Below are 9116 nucleotides of genomic sequence, written 5' to 3'. Positions count from 1 at the left end.
CCTCACTAGCTCATAGCACTGGGAGTAATCCAAATATTACTACCTTTGAGGACCTCCTTTTTAAATTTCTGCCTAACTCTGTAATCTCCATTCAGAATCTCAACCTTTTCCCTTCCAATGTTATTGGTTCCAATGTGGACAATGACCTCCTGCTGGCCCCTCTTCCCCCCTAAGAGCATCCTGCACCCTCTCTGAGACATCCTTGATCCTGGCACTAGGGAAACAACACACCATTCTGCTTTTTCTCTGCTGGCCATGGAAACGTCTGTCTGTACCTCTGACCACAGAATCCCCTAACACAATTGATCTCTTGGAAGCCGACATACCCCTCATTGCATTGGAGCCAGTCTCAATACCAGAAACTTGGCTGTTCGTGCTACGTTCCCCTGAGAATCCATCACCCTCTACATTTTCCAAAGCAGCATATCTGTTTAAAATGGGTATATCCACAAAAGACTCCTGCACTAGCTGCCTACCTCTCTTACCCTTCCTGGAATTAACCCATCTATATGACTGCATCTGAGACTTTCCCCCCTTCCTATAACTGCCATCCATCACATACTGTTGCTGTTGCAAATTCCTCATCGCTTCTATCTGTCTCTCCAACTGATCCACTCGATCTGATAAGATTCGCATCCAACAGCTTTTATGGCAGATATAATCCGCAGTAACCCTTAAACTCTCTTTCAACTCCCACATCTGACAACTAGTACATATCACTGCAAAGGCCATTTTTGCTCCTTCACAATCTACAGACCCAGAAAATAACACCGTCTTATTCCTCTACAAACACTGCCCCAGGTTAAATTAATAGCTATGGCTTATATTTTAAGTTTAATCAAGAGACTTATCTCCAAAAACATATAATCAAGAAAGAATCCACTATACTCACTACTGCAGCCTTTCTCTTGGACAGACTTAAAACAACAACTAACTTATCTGATTCTGTGCTGTGAACATCCTGAAATGTTCTGTGCAAATGCAGATCTTGGCAGGAGCCAGGACTCTTTGTAGCTGAACCTATATCTTTGATTCAATCCCCTCTTCTTCCTATTTCTATTTGGCATCCATTTGGCATTTTAGAATGTTTCACACAGTTAAAGGTGTAATGTTAATGTTGTTGAGCTGTTTTTTGAATTGTTCCCTTTTAATCATCTGCAGCATTTAGAATGCAGAGAGAACTGACCTTTGAGTGAGGTTTCAGGGACTGGGTGCTGTCATCATTAACCATCTATATGGTGACTCCAGGAGGTTACATTACTACATACTACATTAATATGATGCTTTAGGCCACCAAGATTTATTTCTTTGAAGGGATGTAAGCATCATTGGCAAGGCAACATTTGTTGCTCATTCCCAATTGCCCTTCTGAGCAGTATTATTCAGTTTGGATTCTGGTGATCTTATAACATGGTGCAAATATAAGATTAGAAATGAACATTATCAATATTAGATGCATAATTTATTTATTAAGACTAACACCTTCAACATTACTGAACAAGGAAGTAATAGGACCACATTTAACACTATACATTAATAATGTTGGCAGTAATTTCTGGCCATAATCCCTAATAATTGGAATGGGAGTCCAGATTATAACATTGACAGTGCCAGCTTTGTTAAAATGTACCTTAATTTATTTTAAATAGTTAACCCTTGAATTTATGTAGCCCCTTTACTTCAGAAAAAAAAAGCCAATTGAAATATTTGATATATACTGTGATCAATTCCTGAATAGATATGACCCAAATCCAGAGAAACTGTTCTCTCCTTACGGTGCTTTCCCAGTTCTGGGCAGATCTCCCTTAGGAACACACACTGATGACACACAATCAAATCAAATGTCAGTTTATCGAACTTCGCCGCCGCAAATGGTAATCGGAGCAGAATTTATAGTCCATTGAGACAGCGCCCTTCACGATTTGAAGCAATCCAGGGAATATATAAAGTATGCTGTTCCTCAAATGAAATTAGACTCGAGTGCGTCATGTGATGCAATTTCCTCCCTGCAAACTATTTTGAAATATTCGCTGAAGAGGATTTGTACTTTAGTTCTAAATGGAACACCTAGTCTCGCCCGGGTTCAGACAGAAAGACCGTGGAGAGAGACGAAGTAATAATTACCCTCCCAGTTAAACTTCATCCTATGCAGCCCCACGACAGTCTGATTGCTCTTCTAAGTGCAAAAAAAACTGCTTGAAAGACAAACCCGTCCGAGCTACATAGTGTGCACTGAGAGAACTTTGCGTTAAGTAGATAGCTGGGGGAGTAAAGATTGCTCAGGTGAGTTTGTTTTAATATTTTGAAACTGTAAACGGATCAGCTCCAACACGGAGCTTTGTTGAGATGAAGTTCTGTAGGTGTGGGCGCGTATCACTCACCCAGTGGCACTAGCAGCGAGTGAACATGCCACTTCGCAAAGGCTCAGTCAGCGTGGGCTAACCATGAGCCCCGGCTACAATTCTGATCAGAGTGGATTAATCATTCTGCATTTCTGGCAACTCACGATTACATTGCGGTTTATGCGTTTCTTTCTTAAATTATTGCGCAACCAGAAACAGCATAGAATTAGTTAACAGCTAACAAAAAGCAGCCACACAGAAAATGGGCTTGTTTTGAAAGACAAGCATTCCAGACCGTGCTGAGGGAGAATAGAGAACACTGGGCCCATTCAGTCTCTCGATATTTGACACAACAAATATCAAGCCACTGCAGCCTCTGCAATCAGGAAGGATAGCACTAGAGCTTCAAAGCAACACTTGTTAACGGAGAGAGTTGCCATTGTGCGACCAAATCCTGGGGCTGCAGTCTCATTAAAGGGGGAAGACTGGTGGTGGTTTGATCCTGAGAGTCATCACACCTCAAGTGAGGGGAAAGGTTGAGAAGGAGAATTCTTCATAGTCACCTTAGCCATTGTAGGAATTGAACCCACGCTGTTAGTATCACTGTGCATTACAAAGCAGCCATCTGAACAAACTGTCCCCCTTTCCTCATACGTAATAGTGTAGAATTGGAATTAATTTAATGGTCTGTCCCCATTGGAATAGAATAGAATTTCTGAAAAAAATATCAAATCCATACTGTATATTGTTGGTTTAGACACCAAAACTCTTACTATTTTTCAGCTAGTGTGCATTACTTCCCACTACATTTACTTTGATATCTGTTGGTGTTATGATAGGACAAGGATGTAATGTTTTTGATTTATTGGAGCTTTTATGTTTAATTCTGTTTCTAAATGTTTCAAGCTCACCACATCCAATTCAGGGGAGAGCGCAGGTTATAAATACCAGCATTTGTGGTTTCCTCTGAAATGTGTCACGCCATTGCTCAAACATGTGTTACAGCCAACACAGGGTGGAGAATCCACATTGGGAGCTGGCATTCTTTGTGTGCATCTAATTGTTGCACAGCTGACACAACAGTATTGATATTATTGCCTGTGCCTCAGGGCCTGAGGTTGGCTTGGAAAGGTTGGACTCTGTGACAGTATCTATTATCCATTGTCTCACAGATACTGACATTTAAATGTGTTATTTTGTGGGTTCTCAGTTGCTTCATTCATTTATTTCAAATGATGCCATTTTACTTTTCAGCACCTGCAATGGCGTTGAATCTGGTATGTCATTGCTTTGCAAAGTTCTCTGGAAATGTTTGTACTTTTTACGGTTTTATACTTTTAGCATGTTTATAGTTTTTATAGTTTAAACATGTTGTCAAATTGAAACCTTGAATAAACCCTTTTGTGCAAATGATCAAAGTGGAATTAAAATGTAAGTATTTCAGTGAATGTACACCATAACCTTGTCATCTCTGGCATGAGACCCAAGATGTGCCTGTATTTTCGTGTTTCTATAATAATATTTATTGACAATGATTCTGGTTTCCTGGCATTCTTGTTCCTTTTGTTTGTTTGTTTGTAGTTTTCAATGAATAGGTGATCATGTTTTCCAAAACAGACCTATCACATGGCACTGTTCTTAATAAGCTTAAGACCAAGGATCAGTGGTATTTAAAGTGACTGACTCGCACTGGCTATAAAGAGAGATTAGTACAGAGATTCTCAGGTAAGGAGAGGAGGAAGAAAGTAGAAAAAAAAAATTTGAAAGCTGGAAATCAGAGCAAATCAAAACAGAACATCTGTGGAGAGAAAGCAGAGTTAATATTTTGGCTCCAGTAACTCTTCTTTAGAGGAAGGTAGAGATCATTTAAATCTATGTTTTCTCTTCTTGCTGCTGTTATCATCTCAACTTCTTTTCTTTCGCTACTTATTTACTCTTTGGGTAAGTTTGTTCTATTTCAGCTTTGACATGGTAAATATGAAGAAACTGTTTGCACAGGGAGCATGGATGATAATTGGTGGATACAGATTTAGGAAAAGAACTAGGGTGTGGCAGATCTGGAAAATTGTTTTTGAGCATTTAATTGCTTTCATCTGAAATAAAACTAATGGAAAAGGTGGTGGAAGCAAATTTGATAGTTTAGAAGTGGAATCAGATATACATGATGAAAAGGATTAAAAGGATACATGGCCATAGGTAACAAGTATGGAAAGTGGACCCAAATAAGCTTTCCAAAGTTGACACAAACATGATTACCTAAATAATCTCTTCCTTTGATTTTATTGTTAGTTGAGCTCCAGGTATGTAATCTCCTATTGTTAGCATTGAACTGATAACATGAACATTGAACTAATTAGGAAAGTGAAATATTTTGCTTTGGCATTTGTAATTAAAATAACCAAGATGCTAAACTGCTAAGAAAACCAATGGGAGAACCAATGGGTGGCACAGTGGCTAGCACTGCTGCCTCACAGTGCCAAGGATCCGGGTTCGATTCTAGCCTCGGACGACTATCTGTCTGGAGTTTGCATAGGTGCTTCGGTTTCCTCCCACAGTCCAAAGATGTGCAGGTCAGGTGAATTGGCCATGCTAAATTGCCTATAGTATTCAGGGATGTGTAGGTTAGGTGCATTAGTCAGGAGTAAGTAGGGGGAATGGATCTGGGTGGGTTACTCTTCGGAGGGTCAGTGTGGACTTGTTAGGCTGAAGGGCCTGTTTTTACAGTGTAGGGATTCTATTCAAAAATCTTCTATAAAGAAATGTCTTTTGCATTGTTCCATTATTAGTGCCCTCTCACTTTTATTTGGGTTCAGGTACATAATTCCTTAAAGTTTGCGTCACATGCAGACTGGATGATTAAAAATGCGTTTAACATGCTTGCCTTCATTGCTTAGACCTTTGGGTATAGGAGTTGGGACATTATATTAACACTGGTGAAGCTTCTTTTGGAGTACTGTCCAGTTCTGATCGACCTGATATGGAAGGATATTATTAAGCTGGAGCGGGTTCAGAAAATAATTACCAGGATTTTCTTGGGAATGGAGGGTTTGAGTTATAAGGAGAGGCTGGATAGGCTGGAACTTTTTTCACTGGAGCTTAGGAGGTTGAAGGTGACCTTATAGGTGTATATAATATCATGAGGGACATAGATAAGATGAATAGCAAGGGTATTTTCCCCTAGGGTGAGGGAGTTCAAAACTCGGGGGCATATATTTAAACTGAGAGGAGAAAAATTTATTAAGACATGAAGGACAACTTTTTTACACAGAGAGTGGTTCATATGAGGAATGAACTTCCAGATGAACTGGTGGATGCAGGTGCAATTACAATGTTTAAAAGACATTTGGATAAGTACATGAATAAGAAATATTTGAAGGGATATGGACCAGGTGCAGATGGGTGGGATTTAGTTTAGGATAATGATAGGTATGGACTGGTTGAACCAAAGGGTCTGTATCCTTGCTATATCACTCCATTACTCCATGTAGTCTGAAGTAATATAAAAAAGGCAAATAAACATGGGTTAAACGTTGTAAAAACTGTCCTTTTTTTAAAAGATTTTTACTAAAACATGCAAATATTTCTTCAGTGGGAAGGGCACAAAATCAAGGTTTTGAACTCCCTTGCACAATGGGAGTCTTGAATATGAAGGAAGTAGAGTGTTTCGGATTTGCTTGTATAAAACACCAAAAGTGAATCTCAGCATTTTCAGTCATGCAGAAGAGCTATACCAGACAGTTTTGAAAATGCTGAAAAGCACTGAGTTTTACACTCTGGGCCATTGAGGCAACAGCAGAAGCAGATGGAGATTTATGTATTTTAGTTTTCCTCTCAGACAACATCTGTGTAGCAACTTGTGCACAAATCAACAACTATGGTAATGGGAAGTACAAACATGACCAGGGAACTTTGCAAAGCCATGACATACTGCTAAGGAGAACACATTGTCCTCTCACTTCATATTAATTTAAGATTGATAAACTTTTGTTGAGCAAAGTGTTAAGAGATATGGGCCAAAGACAGGTATATGGAGTTAGGCCATAGATCAGCTATGACCTCATTGAATGGTGGAATGAGCTCGAGGGGCTAAATGAGCCGCTCCTGTTCTTATGTTTCCAATCAAGTTTACTAAGTTTCTTTGATGGGCAGAGGAGGTGGAGTGGTGACTCATCGTAGATGTGACTTATTTGTTGCAACCATTCCTACTGACATTTCTGCAAAAATCCCACAGACTTCACATTCTTCACTGCTGGGTAGTGAGTAAATCTAAATAGTGACAGCAGCATATTGCATGTTGTACCAAGTTGTTATGATCAAGACCTCAGTATCGATATGATTGGTGAGCAGCACAAAGCAATGGAAGAGCAGGAAGGTGATAGTGCACACTAACCTTTGCAAACCAACCTCAATAGTCTGGCTGACAAGTATGTAGGTGATGCTTTCTTTTAGTGTTGGTGAGCTTTTCAACTGGATAGTAATATTTTCATATGAAGTGTATTAACTGCATAAAATGAACCTTTACTGGTCAATTTCTCATCTGTTTAGGAACATGGTATTGAAAAATAGACTGGATCATCTGGTGGTTTCAGATTCATTATTGGAACTTGTTAGCTTCACATCCATCTAAAAGTGTCGTGTTAATTTCTGACTTATTTATTATTACTTCACGTAGCCATTTTCAATGGTATGAAACATTTTTCTTATTTTCTGGCAAAGATGCTTCCTGTTTGGATGCCTGAAGTTCCTTGGTCTAGGAACTGTTGCAATTAACTCAAAGTGTTTTGGGCACTCCAAAGTTATAAGGTCACAGGTGTTGCCTCTCGAGTGAGATTGAAAATTTGGCCTCTCAAATGAATGTAAAGAAGTGAAGTTTGAAGAAGTATAGAGGAGTTTTCTTTAAGTTCAGTCATGGGACATGGATGCTGCTGGCTAGACCAGCATTTATTGTCCATCCTTATTGCCTTTGAGAAGGTGTCTTCTTGAACTAGTATAGTATTGGGACTCCTACGGTGCTGTTAGAAGGCAGTTCTGGATTTTGACCCAGCAACAATGAAGGAGTCGCAATACAGTTCCAAGTCAGGATGTTGTGTGGTTTTCAAGGGAATTTTCAGGTGGAGGAGTTCACTGCTTTTATCATTCTGGGTGGTAGAGGTTGTGTTTTGGAAGAGGCTTGGGGAATTTATTACAGTGAATCTTGAAGAGGTACACACTGCTTCCACTGCATATCTGTATGAAGGCACTGGATGTTGAAGGTGATAGGTGTGGTGACAATCAAGCAGCTGCTTTGTCTTGGATGTCAAGCATCTTGAGTGTTATTGAAGCTGCACTCGCTCAGGCAAGTGGAGATTGCTCTTGAGCTGTGCTCTGTAGATAGTGAACAGATACTGGAGACACGGGAAGTGAGTTGCTGGCCATCAGACTCTGATCTGGTCTTGCAGCCATAATATTTAAATGGCTGGTCCAATTAAGTTTCTGGTCAATGATAAACCCTATACTTATTCAAAATCGGCTTCTTCACATTAATCTGAAAGGCCAGACTTTTACATCTTATTTGAAAGGCAACACCTGTGAATGCTTTTAACTCTGGAATGCTAGATCAGATTTTGAGCTAACGGCAACCCTGGCACCAACTCCCAAACCAGATATTCAGGCATCCAAACAAGAAGCATAACTCACAGGATATGGAAAGTGGGGGATTTAGTGATGGTAATGCTGTTGACCATCAAGTAGTGGTGGGTTGATTATTTCTTGTTGGACATGATCCAAGAATGTTGATGCTAAACAAGCAATGTATGACATAAATGAAAAACGTAGTATATAAGGAAGTGGAAAAAGGCTATATAAATTGAGAAAAACAAACATGGAGTAAAATTTCATAAAGATAGTGCTTATAAATGAAATATAGGTAATCTTATCTTATGCTTAGTTTTTATCTTTTTGAAACAATTTCTGAAAGTAAGCAGATGAGCAATAACATTCCAATTCTCCCTTTTGTATTTTGACAACAAATTTCGTGAAGATGGTACATAAACTGAAGACTTTTATTAATGAATATACACCCTGCTGATTTGAAATACAAAGACACCTCTCTATTGTTGAAGTTGTCACAGTTAAGCTGTCTCTGCATGTTGTTGGTTTGTTATGGGACATACACCATGGGTGCATGAACTGTGTTTGATATTTATACACATTTCAGCATGGGTAACACTTCAGTGGAAAATTCATGAAAGAAAAATGATACTAAGATACATCAAATAATTAAAAATAGTAGCACAGATTGATTGCAGAGCATATATTGAATATACAGTTGAATTTAAAAATTGCTTAGAATGCCCAATTTACCATTGGACAAAATCATACTTCATTGATGTTCTTGAAAAAAACACTCTCTCTAAATATTTTAACAAGCTCTGTAAGTCTTCACTTTCATAGCTTTGAAATAGGATGGCAAACATCGTCATGCCAATCGACTGGTTGTTCCTGTCCTGCTTATGATTAGTATGGTAACATAATAAATTTTCAGTGACATTGAACATGGAGATTTTATCTTAATCATGTGGGCAATAAACTGGCAGAGTGAATTTTCAGCCATTATAAAGCCTACTTGAATTTCATTGCATAGACATTGAATGAATGAAAATAGGATGAGTTAGAGACAGTACATGTGGTGAAGATGAAAATTTACCCTGAAGATAAAACTAAATGCAGTTTTCAGGTACAATTACCCTTAATGCTAAAGTCCTAGGGAGTGTTGCTGAACAAAGAGACCTTGGA

At 38.9% G+C, this 9116-nt stretch overlaps 1 protein-coding gene across 8 annotated transcripts in view; it reads left to right on the top strand.

The window, feature by feature from the left end:
• The first annotated feature begins 1962 nt into the window (after positions 1 to 1962).
• Positions 1963 to 9116, top strand: part of atp8b3 (ATPase phospholipid transporting 8B3) — a 118606-nt gene continuing 111452 nt past the window's right edge. For 3 of the 8 annotated variants that reach the window (XM_043721169.1, XM_043721162.1, XM_043721166.1), the window contains exon 1: positions 1971 to 2283. The gene's annotated coding sequence lies outside the window, so the exon portion shown is untranslated. Of the gene's footprint in view, positions 2284 to 3596; positions 3620 to 4178; positions 4198 to 9116 lie in introns of those variants that run through there. The other 5 variants (XM_043721164.1, XM_043721168.1, XM_043721171.1 and 2 more) reach the window with 4 other exon arrangements.

Source organism: Chiloscyllium plagiosum, chromosome 31 (genome assembly GCF_004010195.1).
Source record: "Chiloscyllium plagiosum isolate BGI_BamShark_2017 chromosome 31, ASM401019v2, whole genome shotgun sequence".
In the NCBI taxonomy this organism is placed as follows: Eukaryota; Metazoa; Chordata; class Chondrichthyes; order Orectolobiformes; family Hemiscylliidae; genus Chiloscyllium; species Chiloscyllium plagiosum.
The sequence above is the reverse complement of the archived record's forward strand: the minus strand, read 5'-3'. Positions and strand labels throughout refer to the sequence as shown.